Raw genomic sequence first — 22,290 nt, 5'->3', positions numbered from 1 at the left:
CAAATATTTTTTCAAAAGCTCCAGGGAGCCAATGGGACCTATCTAAATGGCCCAGACTTGCCCAGAACAAGTATCATTTAATTCTTCCCTAATCATTCCTGGTCTCAGGAACCCCTGGGAAATCCTTCCTCCCAAAAAACCCTCTATCTTCCATCTTGGGACTCTCCTCCCTTAATCACCAGGATCTAAAATTTTTTTCAGACATAATTTTCTGCCTTTCCATCATCTTGTGAGGTCCAAGCTGCCAGGCAACCTGTTCCACAGAGCCCAGAAAAAAGCAAAAATAATCAGGCACCCCAGGACGTGGTCAAGCATCTCAACTCTCTGATGCCCACAAAATCAGTAGGAAGCAGTCACAGGAGACCTTACAACATTCCATTCCCACCTATTAAAGACCCCAAACTCCCCAAATTTTTATAATGAACAAAAGGGTAGAATGTAATGATTTCAGCCACAATAAGACTGATACTTCCAGGTTCTAGGGACCATGCATGTGCAGACAAGCCCTCAGACAGAAGTGCCTAATGGCCCCTAGGGATATTAAAGAGCCCTGCATGACCCAAGTGCGTGTGGATTACATCATGCACGTATGATTCAGCTAAGCCCTTGCATGCATGTGCGGTTGCATGATGCATGTCAGATTCAGCTAAGCCCTTGCAGGCATGCGTGGTTGCATCATCCATGTACAACTCAACTAAGCCCCATCATCTCTGTGTGACACCCCCTGTGTGCATGTGCTTGGCAGCTTTTAAAAGCTGGATGTGCCATCTTCCTCTCTCTCTCTCTCTTTCTCTCTCTCTCTCTCTCTCTCTCTCTCTCTCCCTCTCTCTCTTTCTCTCTCCCTCTCTCTGCACACTGACTTCCCAAGGCTTGTACATGCCCCTTCTAATAAACTCCTAAGTGGGTTTGTTGCATGTTCTGTGTTTCCTTCTCATTCACACCAGGTAATTTCACTCAGGCCTCCAGTAAACTTATTGATGGCTGAGTCCTACTCTGGCAAGTGATAGTGGTTGAAAGTAAAGAACTTCCTTTGGGTGATCTGTTTATAGTTAGCTTGTCATGGCTGGCTCCTATACTGCAACTTCCTCAAAGGTGTGAGGATTTCAAAACTGATGAATAACTAGTGTCTCTTCTATTTGTTTAATGGAATCTGCTGGGGAGGGGGGGAGAGAGAGAGAAAGAAAGAGAAGGAGGGAGGGAGGAAGGGAGAGAGGCAGAGAGAGAAGAGATCTGAGAGTTTAATACATGAGCAGATGGTGCTTAGCTTTCCCATGAGGCTGCTTTCTAACTTTAAAGCTATAAAATATTCAAGGCTATTTTGAAAAATGACCTTTTAATCTCTTTATTCTTGAAGATCATATTCTCTCTCTTCTTGATAGTCCTTAGATGCAAGAATGGTTTCAGGAATGCAGGAGTGAGCTGGAATTCAGGTGGAAGTCTTTAGTTTGTATCTTACAGATGCGCTTGGAATAAACATCTAGTTGATGTGCCTTACACTCTGGAAAATTAGGGTTTATTTCTCATCATTTTAGTACAGCAGAATCGCCAGATGTCTATATATACACATGCACACACACACACACCACATGCATACATGTGTGTGCATACACACACAGATACACTCATGCATGTGTACACACACACACACACACACACACACACACACACACACACACGCCTCTTCTCAGCTGAATAACCCGAAACTGGTAGGTACCATGTGGGTTAAATATCATCATGGCTGTGAGGTTCCCCACATTACACAGCTCCCAGCCCTTCCTTTCATCCTGTTTGCTTCCCAAGGGAAAGGCTGGTCTGGATTTCTCTTGTTCTCTTCTGTGACAAGGATGGTGTTCCGAAACCATGCGGACCCATGTTCTTGAACACTTCTCTGCCCTCCACTGTGTTCTAGCCATAACTAGCCTGATAGATAAGACATCGTAAAAGATACTTGCTTCCCTCTCTTCTGGTTCTGGCAATACTGAACTGATGGATCCCAAGAAATTAGAATTCCTCCAGGAATCTCCTAATCGAGAAGAAAAATCCTAAATTTGGAGCCAGTCAGAGAGGAAGCAAGTCTCTTGGAGGAGAGACTGAAGCAGAACAGTGAAGAACCGGACCACAACCTGACTAAGATTGCTTCACCATGCATCTCTACAGCCCTCTCCTCAGTCCAAAACGTCACTCAGGGACCCTGAAAATTGGGATTTAGGGTGGGGAATGTTACTAGATCTTTTTGTCCCCTTTCCCAATGTGGTCACATTTTCTGCCTTCCTCTATTGATTTCACCCTTTTAATTAGCTTATTAAAGATGAAAGGAAGTGCCCATCCTGTTAAGGGAGTCAGAGCACAGGCTCTGACTCTCATAACCCCAGTAGTAACATCTTGTCCTATCTCACCATCACTTTCTTTTTTTCTTTGATAATATCTTTTATTTTTTCCATTTCTTTTATTTTTAAGATTACAATTTAATCACAGCATTTATCCTTTCCTCTTTCTCCCTCCAAAGCCTTCCTGCTCTCCTTCAGATCCACAGTCTCTTAACAATAACTACTGCATAGATTTGTGCATATATATTTATAAACCACATATATATTCCTAAAACTAGGAGGTTCTGTCTGTATAATGTTATCTGTATGTCTCTTTTCAGGGCTGACTGTCTCACTGGACAACCAGTTGGTGTGCCCTCTTCCGGGGGAAGCTTACCTCCCCAACTCCCAGCTTTCCTCATTTGCCTGTAGTTCTTTGTGTGTGGATGAGGACTCGGGGACTTCCCTCTGTCCAGTTTGGCACGTCCTTAGGTGTCATCCTTGTTCATCTCACATGTGGGTAGTTGTGTTGGTGAGACCCTGTGGGTGTAGCTTCTGTCACTACCAGAAGACACAATCTCAATTGATCACAATCATTTCCGTGTTGCTTGCTGCCCAGCTTGGAGAGGAAGTGTGCACCGTGGCTTCGTTCTCTGAATGCTTTCAGGAGTTCCCACACCCCACCCTTCCTCAAACCCACTTGTCTTCTGCTCATTTTCATAAGACTACCCGAATGTGAGCTGAACAAGGTTGGCATCAAAGCACCAGCCAAACCGGACGGAGGAAAGTCTCGAGTCCTCATCCCTACAGAAAGAACCTTTGCATCATGCATTCTCACTTAGGTCTGAGGCTGAACTCCCTCAGACACCTTCTGTGTTAACTTAAAGAGGCAGTCAAGATGGAAATCTGTTGTCTCACATACCAGGAAGCCAGAGGTGGTAAAGGCCTTCCTGGAGGCTAACTGAACAGTTTGATCAGGGTTTTAAGTACCTCCATTCTTTGTGACTATGGTGTTGGTAAAATGCCCTTTACCAACAAAGAAGAATGCACTTCTCCCAACTTTGCTAGCTTCTCAAGTTTTTTTGGTCACACTGAACAAGACAGGGTAAGACAGATCCTACTGGGCGGTGGTGGCGCACAGCTTTAATCCCAGCACTCGGGAGGCAGGGGCAGGTGGATCTCTGTGAGTCTACAGAGCAAGTTCCAGGACAGGCTCAAAAGCTACAGAGAAACCCTGCCTTGAAAAGAACAAAACAACACAAAAAGACAGATCTTGCCCCACGGTCTAGGGCAATTCGCCCACAGGTCTCAGTCCACACTGCAATCCATAACATTTCAGGAAAAGAATTACTGTTAAGTCACCTCTGCAGCCCTGATTTCCCAAGAAGAAGTAAGTCCTGTCTCCCCCCACCCCCCGCACTTCACTGGTGCAACTCTGGGGGAGAGGAGGGAGAGTGACTGTGGGGGTGGCAGTTTTTATTTCACATACCAGAGGTTCTCAGTCCTGCTGCTCAGAATCAGCTGAGTAGCTCAGAATCACAAGCTCTTCTCCAGCCAGCTGAGTCAGAACACACCTGGGAGTCAGTCTAGGCGGGTGGTTCCCAAACTCTGCTGTGTGCTAGATGTATTCTGAAACCATTAACCTCTCACTTAATTTCTGATTTAATCGCTAAGGCATTTGGGTACTGCCAGGTGAAGCATAGGTGCAGGCAAGCTTAGGAGCCAATAATTGCACATATCTATTTATCTTACATGCTTTTTAGTTTTTAAAACATTTTAAGGGAGTCTGAGCTTATTTTAGTTCAGAGAAGACACTAACCTAATTTCATAGGCTTGCCTATTTTTGACATTTCATAGCAATAGAATTTTAGACAGTACAATCAGCAGTCCGTATTTATGGGTTCCACATCTGTGAACTCAATTAGTTGCGGGTAGAAAGTACTAGAATAAAAGTTGTGTCTGTACTGAGTTTATTCAGACTAAAAAAAAATCCCTATTACCTAACAATATAGTAGAAAAGCTATTTATGTAACATTGCTGTGTGTTACTACTACGTTTCCTATAAGTGATTGAAAATATTCAGAAGAATGTGCATAATTTGCGGACAAATGCTATGTCACCTTGTGTTTGTACAAATTACATACAAACTCTACATACCACAAGTGCCAGTGGAGGAAAGAGGATATCAGATCCCCTGTAACGGGAGCTGCAGATAAATGTGAGCCATGATGTGGGTGCTGGGAATCGAACCCAGGTCCTCTGAGAGAGCAGCCAGTGCTTTAAGCTGTGGAACCACCTCCCCAGTCCCTGAGCTTCTTCTTGTAAGTCTTCACAGGTAGGCAGACCCTATTGTTCTCAACAATAATTCAAGCAAGTTAAGTTGTTGCTCTACTTCTGTGACTTCGCTTCTGGTGCTTGGGGACCAGTCTTTGTGTGTAGAGGGTTTCTGTGACAGAGACATGGAGGCCTTCCTGCTTGAGTTAACCTTTGTTGCTGGGGGATCTCTTCTTCGTCTCCCTCAAGACACTGTGCCAAGTTCTGCAGTATACTTCTCATAATCTGTGTACCCCAGTTAGATAACGCGGGGCCTGTGTTGCCTTCTCTAGGAAATACCTCCTGGGCAAACACTGAGAACAGCTTTAGATAGTTCTGGGCACAATAGAATCCAAGGATCTGCTGTCAGGGCTTTGTAATTAAGAGGCCTTTTCTATTACAACCCTCAAACTGCGCTTTGACTCTGATTTGATTAACTCTGACATGTCTGTAACTGTGAGGGAGTAGAGATGTGTGGGCTCTTCACACAAGGAGAGACCCTCTAGCAACAGAAAAACTGAGCATGCCTGGAAAGAAGATATCAAATGCATACATATTGAGAGCATCTGGCAGACTTCTTTGAAGTAGTAAGGAGATGTAAAAATTAGCACATGAATCAGGATTGCTCTAGTGATAGACCAAAATGAGCCCCTCCATAAGGCTGGGCTTCTCACCACAAAAGAAGAACAGTGTAGAAGGAAGATGGAAATGTTTCAGGGCAGGGGTGGGGTACAGTAGAGTGGAAGTCTTGATTTTCCTACAGACAAAAATTTAAAATAGCCAGCCAGTTTTTCAGTGCGTTGGGTACCACTGGATCCCGACAAAGTTGAGAACAATTGCTTTAGGATTGAAAGTCCACGTCTCATTTTTTAATGCGTCTTTTTGAGCAGAATCTGGTCTGAATGTCTTCATTCTGGGGTCCTAAGGAGATGGAGGGACAGAAACTCACCTAGTCAGGGCTTTTTTTTTTTTTTTTTTTTTTGGTGGTTTGTAACACAGACAAAGGAGTCGTTTCCATCTCAGTTAGAATACAGAGGTCATGTGCACTAGGGGACAGACTGTGCTACACTTGCTTGGCTTCAGAGATATGACATATCACTGTCAGATTCTTTAGATACCGTTACCTTCCCGACTCCAGGATAACTGCTATGTGCCCTGTAGCAGAGGGGTATAAGGTAGGGCATCTGTGCAGTTGCTGCCATCACCCTGCCCTGAGTTGTCCTGCAGGCACCTGAGCTCTGCCAGGAGCTCCCAAGACTGGGATAGTTCAGGAGCACTGTGGGAGGGAAACACAGTGGGAGGGAAAGTCCCTGGAAACAGCCATCAGCCAATGCTGGAGGTGAGTGATGGGGTTTTGAGGATGAACAGCCCAGCTACCTCACCGCTGTAGAGTGGAGAGTACCCTAAGACACGTTCTACAGACTTCCAGAATTTTCCAGCACATTGACCTCCCATGATCCATGATGACACCTGTGTGTTGGCGTGCTCTCTTGACTGACACTCCCCTCTGTGTCATATCCACAGTCCCCACTAATAGTACTGGGCTCACCTTCTGGGTGCTTCTCCCTGTCAATTCTTCATTGTAGGTCTTTTGGGAGCCCAGACTACCTGGAGTGGTAGCTGAAGGGGAAATAAACTTGGATGATGATGATGATGATGATGATGATGATAGACTATTTCATCGTGAGTTCTAAGCCAGTTCTCTTGGTGTGCATCTTGTCTTCTTTCCCCAGGCTCCCAGGATGGAGCTTCTCTCACAGAACGCTAAAGTCACCGGGCCTGCGTGTGATGCCTGCGGAAGTGAGTGTCATGCTGTAGAGTAACGGAACATTTTAATAAGCTTGCTTTGACACTCTCGTTTGTCTTCTCAATTTTCTTAAGTGAAGGAGGCCAAAAGCTTTATGCAAATCAGCTTCAAGGGTGGCACCAGTCAGCAGAAGCTGTAGCTGAAATCTGCAAAATGTGGAGAGTTCTGCTGAGGACCTGGCAGTTTGCAGAGTTGAGCCTCTGGTGAGTCATCCTGCAGCCTCAGGCATACAGGGTTTTCCTGCAGAAAGAGGGAGAGAGGAAAAGATGGAAAGGGGAGGAAGGTTTGGTTTGGGGTTGTAGTAATTTCTCTTTTAGACATTCAGGATTCAGATCTTGTTGTTGTTCCCAAATGAAAGAGTGTCTCCTCTTAGGCCATCAATATAAAATGCAGTACAAAGGCTATTTAAGCGTTAGTATTGTTTAACATCCTGCTTTTTAATTGTTATTTTTATCTTATGTATACAAATGTTTGCCTGCATGAGCAGCATGTATATGCAGTGCCAGCGGAAGCCAGTAGAGGGTGCCAGACCTCCTGGAAAAGGAGTTACAGATGGGAGTGAGCCATGTGAATGCTGGGAATAGAACCTGGGTCCTTTGTAAGAGCTGCCAGTGCTCTTAAGCTCTGAGACATCTCTCCAGGCACAATATCACGGTTTTTAAAAAGAAAAGTCAGACATTTTTATTTGATGCCTCTCCATTCCTGGCATCTTCCCTGGTTTCCTCCTTCTTTCCTTCTTTCCTTCCTTGCTCCCTTTACCCCATCCTTCTTCCCTCCCTCCCTCTCTTCAACATTGTCTAGGCCAAAGCAAAACTTTTATTTTCTTCTGTTTTGTTTGAAAAAATATTGTGGGTGTACTGATTCGACACTCGACTTGGGACCTCTAACCTCAACAGTTAACTTAAGTCTGTTTTGTAACCCGTAAGAAGAAAAATGAAACTGGACTTGTATGTAGAGAGCAGGCAATGTTCATCCGCTTACAGTGTCTGCTACTGGCCATCTTGATGTTACTAACTCAGCCTCGGGAAGTGAGAAACCATCCCTGATGCCAGCGGCCTTTCATCTGAAGGAAGCTATGACCTACTCAGCTTGCATGTGGTCTAAGTCATGGCAGGAAAGGGAATTTACTGGAAGGAGCAAGTGCAGCGGTGACTTTTATGGAATATATGGTTGGCCAAGACCTACGAGAGCAGAAAGTCATGGCCCAGAGTCAGGCTGCTCCCGTGAGCCCACAGTCTCCCCTCCTCCTGCTTCTCATTTATTTTCTCTCCCCCTCCCTCTGCCCTTTGCATTGTCTCTGTTTCCTTCTTTCCCATAACCTTCTTCTCCCAGACAAACTGTCTTTGTGTTCCTGGCTTCTGTCATTGGGTTCCTCACAAAGACAACCATGTTCTCTCTGTTGCTCTTCATCTCTCTGTTTTCTTTCTTTTATTATTATTATTTTTTTATTAAAAATTTCCACCTCCTCCCATTTCCCTCCACCTCCCCGCCATCTCTCTGCTTTCTAGTGAAACCATAGGCCTTGCTGCCTTGTGCTGAATCTTGTTCGAATTCAAGGAGAACAATAGATTGGTCCAACTCTAGTCCATGCCCGCTTCTGTTCCTGTGATTTGAATTTAAATGTCTGCCCTTGCATATTGGGTGTGGCCCCCAGATGGCTGTGCTCTCTTGGCAGGTTCTGGACACTTTGGGGAGTAGGGCCAACCTAGAGGAAACAAGATACCAGGGAAAGTGTTTGGGAATGTGTCTCTGGACTGTCCCTATACCCCTGCACCATTCCTGTTGTCTTTTCGGATTTCTGGCCTAAGTGAGCTCTTCCCTTTGTTGTATGTTCCTTCTGCCACAAAAGTCTTTCAAAATGCATGGCACCAATTGGTCACCTCCTGAGCCAAAATGAATTTTTCTTCTATGTGGTTTCTCTCAGATATTTGATTATAGTGTAACAAAGTAGCTAATGTAAGTGTTGGAAGCTGGGTAGGGGTAGGGTCACACTATTTGCAGTGTCTAGGGACTCATTAGTGGTGAAAGATCAGGTGTTAAGTTTTCGCAGAAACATTGTAATCAGAGAGATACCTCACTTCTTTGGCAAAGCCTTCCAAGCCCTTGTTAGGCAGCTTACATAGCACTGGTCTGGCCTCGGTTAGTAACAGTTAATAAGGTGTACTTGTCTTTATGTATCTTAAAGACCTTGTTTTCCCTTGAGAAGGGAGAAGGGAAAAACAAATGAACAGAGCAATTGGATGTGACAGTGAGTGTCAGGGAAGAAAGGGTATTGTGACTGAAGTGTGAGAGACCCGTGGCTGCAGGTGGAGCAGGGTCAGAAGACCTTCTATGGAGCTGGCATTCGAGAAAGAGACAAAGAATCATGTATGGATTTATGATTTAGACAAATGACTGGCAGTGTGAAGGAAGGCAATGCCACCGCCGCTGTCTCAGGAAGCAAACTCACTAAAGCAATTTGCTAGCAAAGACATGAGCTTCCTGGGTCACACAGGAATATGTGTGACCTTGTCATCTTCCACCAGCCTTTTCAGATTGGCATCTTGGAGAAGTCAAAGTCAGCTGTCATGGTCACTTTCAGTGTTGGTGATGGGTTTGTCCTCAGGGTATGTGCCTAACGTGAAAAGGGCTATGTACGACTAAAATTCGGGTTTCACCAGTAGCTTTGACTCCAACATGACCTATAGGAAAGTGTGCCTGTGTACCTATCTTTCAACTGGTCCCCAGAATTTAGCAATGGGGTTGCCAAGGCCTAACTATCCTCTCCTATTTTTTTTTTTTGAAGCTACAAAACACGTCTTTAAAAATTAATTTCTCTTCCTCTCTCCAGGATAACTGATTCTGGGATCTTCCTCTGTAGCAACCATCTGTTATATAGTAGAAACCCCCAAATGACCACCACAACTGTTTCCCTTGTTACATGCAAAATGTCACAAATACTCTATTTTTAACCACAATCCTTAGAAAACGCATATGGACAAGTTGGGGTCCTTTGAAAAAGGGGGAGCCTGGTGTTGAACTGTAGCCAACAGTTCTTTTCACCAAGCTGTGACCAAAATACCTTGCAGAACAGTTTATTCATTTTTAAGATTTCTTATTTTTGTGTGCCTACAAGAATTTGAGTGTCGTGTGTCTAAAGGAAACTGCAGGGGCTAGAAGAGTTTAATGGATATCTTGGAACTGGAATTGCAAGTGAGACACCTTGTGAGTGCTGGGGGCGGAACCTGTGTCCTCTGCCAGAGCAGTGAGTACCAAGTACCCTAACTAGCAAGCCACCTCTTCAGTCCAGAAAGAATATTTCAAAGTGGAAGGATTTGCTCTGGCTACTGTTTCAGGGTTCAGGGCATAGATGGTTGACCCACACACTTTGGCAAACCTCATGGAAGAGGCAGAGTGTGGCAAAGGAGCTCTTCCTGGCAGGCACAAGCAGAGAGGTTACAGGAGGAGTCCACAGAGATACACATCTGTTAGAAGCAAATTCAGGGTCTCAAAGAAAAAGACCACCAATCTGATTGATATTTCTGGAAAGTGCAAACGTAACTCTTAATCAAGAGGGTGTGTTCACGAAGAGGGACCTCTCCTAGACAGGTACTTGGGTTTTATTCTCAGGAAGGTGGGGACTGTCTTTCCCCCACTGGCTGGGGTCTCACCTAACTGCCCTATTCAGCTGGCTTAGTCTGAAGAGAACTTGGTGCATTGGACAGGAAGGAGGAAGGGGAAAGGAGGCTCCAAGGGAAAAAGAGTCAATGCTCCAGGCAACAGAATTCCTAGAATAGGGAAGTGGGGATTTGAATAAAAATGGTTGTACTGTGTAAGGAGATAAAAACACTTGAACTCCTTATTCTAAACACTTTTTTAAAAAATGTTTTTTGGTAGAAAAGACTCACGCTTGATATGTCTTACACAGCCCAAAGAACTCAACGTGGGTGAGCTGCTTCCTCCTGCTAGGTCTCACCTACCTTTAACCACTATTCAATGCTCTTCCCGATACCCCTCCCCAATAAAAACCCATCATATTGAGAATCCACCAGAGCCCTGATCATCTAATTGCCTCCTGAAATGCCCTCGCAGTCCTACCTAGAGCTGTGCTTCTCTACGCGGACTCCCAGCGTGTGTTTTTAAAACAATTAAGTTGGCAGTTAAAGATGAATCAAAGTTCTATGTACATGGCAGTCTGGTACCATTCAGAAATCCTCCAGTAGAGGGCAATGAAGTTCCATCTAACTTCTATGGGGTACCTTGTCCCAGTAAAGTCTGCCTTAGAATTTTTTTTCAGCGTTTGGAGAGGAAAATATGTCTAGGCGAAGGAACGCGTTTCCCACCTCTAGTCTGTGCTGAGGGAGCTTATCAGTTAGTGATGCCACATGCTTACGTCTTAGCAGAAGGTATCGTGGGGAAACCAAACTGGCGTTCTGAGAATATTTTGAAGGATGCAAAATCCACCGAGTGTGAACAGGTACCTGAACAAAGAGTAGGGGGACCAGTATTTGAAAATAAGAAAAGAATTGCAGCAGAGAAATCTGTCAAGTGTGCTAAACCTGACCTTGCCTATATGCCTGCTCCCCGGAAAGACGTGGCTGTAATGAGACCCTGCCCAGAAGTCCCTCTGAGCTGAGCTCTGGGACATTTTGTTTCCTAGTGAGCTGCAGGGAGGACTCAGCTGTAGAACTGTGCTGGCAGGCACTGGCTGCCACGGAGGTAGTGTAAGGCAGAGTGTCACTTGCTATCGAAATCTCCACGTGCACAGTCTGGATTTGATTGTGAGTTCAGACAGAAGTCGCCAGCATTTTCTACTGAATTTGTCTTGGTTCCCATGTTTTCCGCAGGAGGCTGAGAGGCAAGAATTCAGTTCAGTGGGGCCTTACCTGGCACCTTCATTTACCTGGCACTTTCAGTGCTGGGTCAAGGAGAGGAGCGCAGTGTTTAGAAGGAAAGGGGGCGTTGGGCACAGAGGGTCGAGTCTGAGAAAACCAGCTTGGCAGGGTCTGGAGCAGGGGGTACCATCCCCCGCGTGCTGAGATGGGGGCGGAATGGGTTTGATAAATACTTGAGAGTGAGCAGGCAGAGCGAGGCTCCTCCAGGCTTTCCCTTAGGAAGTTTCCTAGTTATAAAGGAATAAAAACCTAGGGGTATTTGAGAAGCCAGCGGGGAGCAGGAAGCCCCTGCTGGATAAGTGATTACACCTCACAGTCAGAGGCTGGGCACTTCTCACTCCGGAAGACAAAACAGAAAGGTGGGAGTTGAGGTTCCTGGGTCCCGCTGGAAAGTCAACTCCTTAGAGAGTCTTCATACACTCGGCCCATCTCACCGATTAAGTTCCAGGTTCCAGGCTCTATTTCCTCGGAACATTCTGTAATGGGACTGTCTGGGAACTCATATGGACCTCGCATGGCTATCTGCCTGGTTGAGGACCACTGGGTGGGAGAGCTCCTCCATCTCTCCTTTATCTGAAGCCCATGGGAGCCTTGGTCTCTCTGAACTTTATAAAGAAATTAACTGAGAATTCTTAGAGTTAAACATTTCATTCAACCTTAAAACTGTCTTATACAGAAATATCTTTAAAATTCCATGCACATTTCTCTTTCCCTAAGGAGCAACGTAGTCTGGTATCTTTCACCTGTTTCCAGACTGTTTTGTTCAAGTTTTGTACCTTGTGTTGTTCTTCTCTCATGTGTTTTTGTTTCTGAACGCCTCCCCCCCCCCCCCCCCCCCCCCCCCCCACCCCCCCCCCCCCCCCCCCCCCCTGTTTCTGGTGTTTCAAGGCATGGTTTATCTGTAGCTTTGGAGCCTGTCCTGGAACTAGCTCTTGTAGACCAGGCTGGCCTCGAACTCACAGAGATCCGCTTGCCTCTGCCTCCCGAGATCTGGGATTAAAGGCGGTGCGCCACCACTGCCCAGCTGAACTCTCTTGATGCTATATCTCATCTTTCTTTCTTGTCTTTTAACACGTTCATGATAAGTTAAAAGAAAAGAAAAACCCCCAAATTTCTTCCCTAATTTCAGAGCACCAAATTTTGCCGCCAAAGTTGCCCTGCTCCTTTTCACAATCTTCAGGGTGGATGGAGACTTTGAAAAATCCTTGACCATAAATTGAGTCACATCCCAATCAGTGTAGTTTGGATTTCCCAGACCTCAGAGTCTTTAGTTAATGAAGCTTCCCAGCTGAGATCAGTTTGTATCTGGTTCTGAGAACTGCTGTGCTGAGGTCACCCTGGGCACAGGACTCCGCCAGACACGTGTCAGGGAGCTCTGATCACTGTGCCGGTGGAGTCTGGCAGTGGGACCCGCTGAGCTCTGCTCTGTGACCAGCTACTGTTTTCCTTAAGTGTGTCTTGGTGTGGACTTGCGAACGCAATGTTAAAGCAAAGGACTTGTTCCATCCTTTTGTGTTTGGGCTATGTGAGGCAGAAATAAAAGCACCAGGGGCCTCCCCACTGTCTCGGTGTTGGTTTGTGCCAAGTCTTATGGTGGTTGTATGAAGTGGGCAAGGGTGTACGGAAGGGAAATGTATCAGGATGTGCAGCGTTGGGGAGCTGTACTCAAGGTCACATGCCTGCACCAGTTCCCAACCTTCTGTCTGTTTTGCTGTTTGTCTGGTACTGTACTCTCTTCTCTCTCATATGAAGACTGTCTTGAAAGGTCAGATGATTGCCATTCTATTTAGTGGAAGACCGCCATCCACCAATGACCATTAGCACTCATTATCTAAAGCTTTCCAATGGCACACACACACACACACACACACACACACACATGCACACACACACACACATGCACACACATATATACACACACATTCACATACACATGTACACACAGATAGATACAGATACAGATATAGATAGAGATACAGATACAGATACAGATACAGATACAGATACAGATACAGATACAGATACAGATACAGATACAGATACAGATACAGATACAGAGAGAGTTACTCTAATAGCTCTCCTTGCCCTGGAACTTACTGTAGATGAGGCTGTCCTCAGACTCACAGATACCTGCCTGCATCTGTCTCTTGAGTGCTAGGATTAAAGGCCCATACTTTTACACCTGACTGGCACACTTGTATTTGCTGACCATGGTGCTGGCTAGAATTTTTTTTTTGTCAGTTTAATGCATGGTAGAATTATCAGGGAAGGAGAACCTCAATGAGAAATTACACCACTGGATTATCAGTAGGCAAGTCTGTAGGGCATTTTCTTTATTAATGATTGATGTGGAAAGACCCAGGCCATTGGGAGCTGTACCACCCTGGGTAAGTGATCCCGGGTGGTATAAGAAAACAGACGGAGCAAGCCAGAAAGCAGCATTCCTCCACAGTCTGTGCATCAGTTCTTACCTCTAGTTTGCTCTTGCCTTGGCTTCTCTTGATGGTGGATGTTTTAGTTAGGGTAATTGCTACAAAGAGATACCATGTTTGCATGGCCACCACAGTAACTCTTATAAAGGAAAACATTTAATTGGGTGGCTTCCAGCTCCAGGGGTTTAGTCTGTTATCGTCACAGCAGGCCATGGCAACAGGAAGTGAACTGTCTGCCACTCTAGACATATCTTGAAAAGAGACCTCAAATCCCACCCCGACAGTGACACACTTCCTCCTACAAGGCCATACCTACTCCAACAAAGCCATACCTCCTTAATAGTGCCACTCCCTTTGGAGGCTGTTTTCTTTCAAACCACCATAGTGGACTATAATAGTTAAGACAAATAGACCCTTTCCTCATAGTATTATAACAAAACAATAGAAATCTTAACTAAGCCAACTAAGCCTGGTGAGAGTTAGAGGAAGTTTTTAAATAATTTTGGAGAAAAGATGACCCTGCAAACTTCCACAGGAGGGTATTCATGCTTACACTGTGTTGAGAGAAGGTAAATGCATGCAAGTTGGTCACCTCTGTCACCAGATACCCAAGAGAACATGTGAAGGAACAAAGACTTATCCTGACTCAGTTTCAGGAGGTTCAGCTCATGGCTACTGGGTGTCATGCATTTAGAAGGATCAACATGGCAGTGGAAACACATAACAGAGAATCTTCTTCAGTGCCTGCTAGACACAGAGCAGAGAGAGGTAGGGTTGGGAGAATATTAAACACCTACCTTCAGTGATTCATCCACAGTCAACCATGCTAGGGTTTGCTCAAAGCTTTAGCTACATTTTCAGATAATACCATCTGCTAGCATCAAGTCTTTGATACATGAACCTGTGGGCACTCTTGAGACTCAAACCATAACGTACATTAAAGAGCATGTCTGATCTCCAACACCCAACCAGTTCATCTGTCAATATCTTCTCTAGACAAGCGCCTGTACCTTTGAAAGGGGTGTATATAAGGTTGCTCATCACTGCACTGTTTGAGATAATGAAAAATTGGGAATGAGTTAAATGTTGATTAGTAGTAGATTTATTAAACATATAATGTTAAATAATTGCAAAGTTATGTAATTCTTCACACAAATTAATAATAGTAGATAAATTTAAATGTAATATCATGAAAAGATTTCTAAGACAAATTGTAGAAAACAAAGAGACTGTGAGACTGGAGGACAAAGAAAACTGTGAGACTGGAGGACAAACTTTAAATCATTTCAATGAAGTAAAATAAAGTGGCACATACATGTAAATAAATAGAAGAAAGTCCAGGAGAGTATAGTGATTTGAAAAAAATAGTTATTGCTGAAACAAGAGGAGGGGACTTGAGCATAGGGCTGTGATTAAAGAGGGACTTTACTAAAAGTCAACTACTATTTTACAAATGAATGTGCCCATCCACAAATGAGTCCTTTGGCACATGGGCACAAGGGTGGTTTGGTTTTGTTTGAAGTCACAAGGAGTAAAATTGTGCTATTTGCAGGAAGATACAATGAGCTGGAGATGGTAAGTGAAACAAACCACACTTGGGAAGACAATTGCACCCCCCCCCCACACACACACATGTGGAAATTGGGAGGGAGATACAAAAGTAAAGCAGTGGAAGTAGGAGAGGGGGAGGGGCTTAGGTTAATAGAGGGTGAATGTGATCAAGTCTGATATGTTCGTATATTAAAGAATGGTCATGAATGAATTCAGTTTGTACTCTACAGACTCTACAGTCATACGAGCCCCTAAAGCCCGGTGATTTACAGTTTCTTTTAAAAACAAGTCAACCTGGGACTGGAGAGAGGATTCAGCAGTTAAGAGTACTTGCTGTGTGGGGTGGGGTTACATACTCCTTTAATCTCACAGAGGTTGGCAGATCTCTATGAGTATCAAGCCAGCCGGGATTACATAGTCTCAAAAACCAAAATCATGCGGAGTGGTGGTAGCACAAGCCTTTAATCCCAGCACTCAGGAGGCAAAGCAGGTGGATCTCTGTGAGTTCAAGACTAGCCTGGTCTACAGAGTGAGTGCCAGGACAGGCTCCGAAGCAATACAAAGAAACCCTGTCTAGAAAAACAAACAAACAAAAAAATCAAAACCAACTAACCAAAAGAGCACTGACTACTCTCCTAGAGGACCTGAGTTCAGTTCCCAGCACTGACAGGATAGTTTACAACTATCTGTAATGGTAATCCCAGGATCCAGTACCCTCTTCTGGCCTCCTCAGGCACCAGGCACACAGATGATGCACAAACATACATGTGGACAAAGCACCCATCACATAAAAAATTAAAAAAACTAAAAGCAAGTGAGCCACCATCATGGCAGTTTGACTGTGGCATTGCCTCTTGAGAAGTGGAGTTCTTACAGGAACTCAGCAGACCTACATCACCCTCCCTTGTCTTAGGCACATCCCAGATTTAACTTGGTTCAAGGACTATCAGTCGTAAAGAGGGTCGGGAATAGTCTTGTGGTTGTCACCATTTGAGCAAAAAGTCAAGAGCAGTGCAGAAAGGCAGATGACCCTTGACTTTTTCAGAGTGTCCTTCACCAGTGTTCTTGGCCTGCTTTTGTGTTTCCAGAAGGCTGGATGGGAGTTGAACCAGGGCTCTTGTTCAGCCTGTTGTAAGCCATGTTGTACCACAAGGGACTGGAGGGCATTGTTTATGCCGTGGGTTTGTGGGAACTAAACTTTGGTCAGGGCTCCAGTGATTCATGGTAGAATCACCAGGAGAGAGGATCTTGTTGATTCTTATTGTGCCTTCAGGGCCACCACCCATCTTCTTCCCTCCATGGATGTGCTGCTGACGTCCTTGTGCTTGTTACTCTGGGTCAGAATCTCTATTATGTGTGCTATTCATTGATTTGGCAAACATTTTTTGTTTTGTTTTGTTTTTTGAGAGCAGAGAAGTCTTGACTGCTTTAGTCAACTGATGTATATTTTAAAAGCTGTTTTAGAGCTTGGTATACAGTTGGTGCGCAGTAAATATTTGCTGAATGACTCAATGAAATATTTATTGAATTTCCACTATGTTCAAAGAGCATGCAGTGAAGATACAGTAATAATTGCAGACACTTCCCTGTCCAGGGGAGAACAATATTATGTCAGAGAGGTGAGTAACCTTCAGCAAGAGAGGCCAGCACAAGGTAGTAATGTTTGTACCATGTGTGGTGGTGCATGATTGTCATCTCAGTAGTGGGGAGGCCGCAACAAGAGGACCAGGATTTTGAGGCCAGCCTTAGCAACATAGTGTTTCTCTTCTCCTCCTCCTCCACCTCCTCTTCCTCCTCCTCCTCCTCCTCTTCTTCCTCCTCCTCCTCCTCTTCTCCTTCTCCTTCTCCTCCTCCTCCTCCTCCTCCTCTTCTTCCTCCTCCTCCTCCTCCCCTTCTCCTTCTCCTTCTCCTTCTCCTTCTCCTTCTCCTTCTTCTTCTTCTTCTTCTTCTTCTTCTTCTTTTTCCTGGGCTATGCTTCCTTTTTCAGACATTGTCTATATCCCCAGACCCATGGCCCTGGAACAGGACGGTGCCCTCTCACGGTGTGAGAAAGCAGTTCCTTGATTTAGTTTATTCTGTTTACATCAGTCTCATCCGATGTCCCAAAGTCCCAAGACTGTGCCTAGCACTTCTTTCCAGTCAGCCACAGAGCCTGGAGATACTGTGTCCGGCACAAAGCTTGGTAAGTGCCTAGTGATTAAATAGAACCCAGGTCATGGAGCTTGATGACCCTATGACGAATGTTTTACTCCTGAATTAATCAGTGGCCTGTGAGCAATTCAAAATATAGGTCCACATTTCAACGTCAGAGAGATTCCATGAACTGAAAAATGACTCCATGAATGATTTGTTCCTCCCCCACCCTGCATCCCCCCCACCCCATCACCAGGTTGCAAAAGGAGAATGTGGTAAGAGACATTCTTGAGGGAATATGGCCGCAGACACCTATATGGCATTGACCGACCTGTGCTGTCGTTTGTATTTTCCATTCTTTCTATCTTGAAAACACTCATGGGCTTTCTTACACTCTTTAGTATGTTCAAGAGACTGAGATTTAGGGGAGGCTGGATGGTATGACAACCATCAGTGACATGTTCTATGGCCTCCTGAGATGTGTGGGGGACTCGGCCCTCCCCTTGCTCCCTCCCGGCTCTGACTTTGTCACCAATCCTGACTGTCTATCATCAACTTTTTCGTTATTATAAAATCCTGAGAAAGAGGTACTGATATGTTTGCTTATTAGTCTCCTTGGTTATTGATGATGACTTGATGAAATATTTGTTGCATTGAGCATGCGAGTCGAACTGTCAGAATAAATCTCAGCAAGTTGTTTTCCTATATCCCGGAAGGACATTGCGTGCCATCCTGTGTGGAAAGTACAGAGGCAGTGGGTTTTAAATCTTACTACCTTCACGAAGCTAACATCTTACAGGCAATCTCTTATAGGTGAAAGATAGGCCATCGTGTTAAATGGTCCTTAAGGGAAGGAGAAGGAAGCCACCGGCAGTGCTCAGACAAACTTGCCTGCCAGCAAAGGCCAGAAAGCTGGATGGTAAATGGTGGGATCGGTAGTTATTTTTATTTGTTTGTTTGGTGATGCGAGAGGATAAACTCAGGGCTTCCTGATTTCAAATCTTGAGGTCTGCTACTGAGCCACATCCTAGCCCTATGCTAATTAAGTTTAGACAGGTAGTCTACTACCACTGAGCCACATCCTCAACAACTCAATGGTGCATAGTAAACAAGACCTCTATGACTGGGCCAGGCTGTTAGCCCCAGGAAACTCCATTTAGATGTTCAGCCCTTGTTAGCTTCCTATCACTGAGGTGCACTTTGTGTGGAAGGCTTCTTCTAGGCTTCCTCCTCAGTTCCGTAATTTCTCTGAGCTTGACTAATTTGTTAGTGTGCCTCACAGAACTCAGGAAAACATTCATTTACATTTCCTAATTTACTATATTAATTAAAATATGGAATGTAGGCCACATTTAAGAAATGACGAGGGCAAAAAGGACAGGTGAGAGTTTGGGTGTTGAGGCAGGGCAAGAGCGCAAGCATAAGCAATGCATGCAAACTCAAAGTGAATAAGCAAAATTGACCAAAACAAGCTGTCAGCAGACCAAAAGCATGGTAACTAATGATGTGCACTCCTAGCCAATCACAACATGCCAGCAGCGAGCGACTGACAGCTTCAAAAGGATCAACTGGAAACGTTCCTGTGATAACTTAATTTCCCTAACCCTGTAAAAACCCCCAACCTTTTCACAATAAAGAGCTTCTGTATTGGAATCTCTCAGAGTTTGTATCGTTGCCTCTGTGTCTTCTCACCCCTCCTGCCCCCAGGAAAATGTGGATTGCACAACAGGCAGCCTCAATAAACCCGCAACAACTCCAACTGGCACCTAACATGGATGGACCTTTTCCTTTTGGTCGCTTTTTGGGTCCCTCTTACCCTCTTTTGGGAATTTCTCTTGCTTGCTTGCTGCCTCATCTGCTGTCCTTGTACCGACTCTCTGTGGGCATCTTGAGTTCACCCACTCTGGCTATTTTCCATGAGTTGACCCCTATTTTTGTTTTCTAAACCCTTGGTGAGTTGGGCTTTCTTTCCTATCCCTATATTTCTTTTTCTTCCCCTTTGTTTGTCTTTCTGGTTAGGAACTCCCCATCATGACTTGGTTTACCCTGGTAACTCCACATAAAGACTGATCACCCAGGAGGTAGAACCAATAAAGGACTCTCCAACAGGTCTTTTTCACCTGGAGACACTATATAAACATATGGCTACAGCCTAGCAAACCTCAGAAGTCCCTCACTACAAGCAGCACGCTCAATCTGCAAACACTACTTTCCCTTCCATCCTTGTCCTCAGGCGACTTGACTTCCTAGCAGCCTGAGAGCAATTGATGACTTTTGCCTGGGGCCACTCTGGGATTGTCTGAAGACTCTATTGCTTTACAAGGAGTCCTGACATCTCTTAGGAGTTTGGACTGTTGGACTTCCTCTCCTAGTCTCCCTTTTCAACTAAATGGCTATATGACCATCTATTAAAGCCCATTAGGGGGTGGCAGGTCTCTTCATTCACAGAAAGGCTTTGGCTGTTCAACTGTTATTGAATTCCCTTTCCATTCTGGGACTGAAACATTCTCCTTAGATGGCAGCTTCTTCCACTAGCTTGATCCTGGAGCTAAGTACGGGGACTGAGATGAAGTTGTTGCCACTCATCCTGTATCTGCCAGTGCTGCCACCACCCCCTCACCGAAGTTGGCAAGAGTTCTGTGAGTCCCATGTGAGGGCTACTGCCCTGAATCTTGTCTGCCACTCATAATATGCAGAATCTGGAACAGAAGCAGTCTTTTCTGGCTCTTTGGCTGAGCTGTTTCTGCAACACTTCAGACTGAGGTGGCCAGGGCCTCAGGGTCACTCTCTCCAGCTGCCTGGGCCCCATTAAGCCCTGGTGTGGAGATTGCACCACCACATGACTTGACCCTTGAAAGTTGCAGGGTGGGCAGGCCCCTGGCTGTGTTAGGCTCATCTAGATCTTCTGAGGACCTAGCTGGCCCCCTTCCTTCTTCCTCAGTTCTTTCCTCCTCTACAACGTCCTCAAAACTGAAGTTCAGGAACCACTTTTCTCTCTGTTCAGTGGGTCGCTCAGTCAGAGGTTCTGTACGAGGCATCCTGCAGTAATGAGGGGTTGTTGGCTCTTCCTCTCTAGCTAGGCTTCTGGAGACCACATCAGGCCCTCTAATCCTAGGTGGGGACCCCAACTCCAACTCCTCTGGTAGTGCTGGGACAGTTGATAGGGGCTTGGCTAGTGATGGCACATCCCCTGGGGAGAGATGGACTCACCGCTTTGAGAGGCTGAGACTGAGTCATGGAGGGAGAACCCTGAAAGACGGAGCAGGAATGGTACAGACAGAAGAGCTGCTCAGTTTTATGGGGGCTGAAGAAGCTGCCCCTGATCCAGCAGGAGTGGGTCATGGATGAGGGGCAGTTGGGCTGACCTCAGGGGGAGGAGGGCAGCCTCAGTGGCGGAAGTGTCAACTACTGCTCCGAAGTGAAGAAGGAGGAGGAAGTCACTTGAAGTTCTTCATACCCCCCAGGGCTTCCTGGCCCCAACTCAGCATTCCCTGTTCTTCTGACACTGATGTCCACACAGTCACAACCCTAGAGATGCCATTTGTGGTTCAGGTAGAAGGCCCTTCAGAGTACATTGGAGACAACTGATGTACTTCATGCGAAGGCCTGGGTGTCTGACATCCAGGAGTGCCTAAGTCCAGGACCTTTCCTTGCTATCAGCCCCTAATCCATGACCCTGGCCCCGGTACCTCCTTCCTTACAAAGGATAACACAAACAGCCTGGAGTTACCCTGCCTGAATCATTCAGAGAGTCTGCCCAACCAGGATCTCATGCTGGGACCCAGCGAGAGTAATGACTACCTGTCACAGGGAGCTTATGGGGGCCTTTCTGACTGGCTGTCAGCATACTTCTCCACTAGTTCTGCCTCCATTGCTGCCTCCCACTTTGAGTCAATAGAACTGTTTCCCCTGGAATTGCCCCCCAACACACACACACATTCCCACTGAGGAGTAGTCCCCAGTGAGGACAGTTCATCCTCTTTCAACCCCCTCCCTTCCCCTGGATCCTCCAGAAGCAGCCACAGGGTTATTTCCGTTATAGAGGGAGTCAGGGGGTGCTGAGGGGGACCAGCCCCTCTCAGGGTATTCTTGGTTCCATGGCATACTTTTGACTCAAGGCTGTCCAGTTAGTGCTGGAAGACGCACAGGATCACATAGTGTCTTCCTGGTATGTCACAGTGAGAAAAGACGTGGTGAATATGTCTTCACTTTCAACTTCCAGGGCAAGGCCAAGCACCTCTGTTTGTCACTGAATGAGGAGGGTCATTGCCGGGTCCAACATCTGTGGTTTCAGTCCATTTCTGATATGCTTGAACACTTTGAGGTTCACCCCATTCCTGTGAAGTATGGAGGCTCCAGTAATGTTGTCCTTGTCAGCTATGTGCCTTCTTAGTTGCAGCAGGGCTGGGAGCAGGCTGGAAGCCATGCAGGGGTGTGTGAGGGTGACCGCTTCTACCTGGATTCTCCTTATTTTGAGCAAGTACTCAGACAATGGGCCATGCAGCTTCAAACACATTATGATTGGGACTCATGTTAAAGGTGATTCTTGACTTCTCGGTTTTCTTCCAGTGGCGCTCAGCCTGTGATGATGAAGCAGAGATCCAAGCCCATATAAACTTACAATTTGTACTTAATGTCACTCTCAACATACTTACTGGCTGTGCACAATATACTGATCCCGTATCACAATCCATAATTGGCCTACATGCCTATTTCCAACAAGTGTCCGACCTAGCCTTCAAGGCCCTCAAACTTTGTACACCCTATGACAGGGTAGGTTATTTCTGCAATCTTGTCCAGCAGACTGTGGAACCACTTCCTGAATTTTTCACCCGTGTCATCAATGTTGTTGAAAAGCACATCCCATCTGGCCC

At 45.6% G+C, this 22,290-nt stretch overlaps 1 pseudogene; it reads left to right on the top strand.

Annotated features, from left to right (window-relative positions):
* The first annotated feature begins 20,105 nt into the window (after nt 1–20,105).
* Nucleotides 20,106–21,809, top strand: LOC125405489 (SH2B adapter protein 1 pseudogene; annotated as a pseudogene).
* The last annotated feature ends 481 nt before the right edge of the window (nt 21,810–22,290 follow it).

Source organism: Myodes glareolus, chromosome 1 (genome assembly GCF_982192425.1).
Source record: "Myodes glareolus chromosome 1, mMyoGla1.1, whole genome shotgun sequence".
NCBI classification, from domain to species: Eukaryota; Metazoa; Chordata; class Mammalia; order Rodentia; family Cricetidae; genus Myodes; species Myodes glareolus.
Note: the sequence above shows the minus strand (reverse complement) of the source record. Positions and strands in the feature narration are given on the sequence as shown.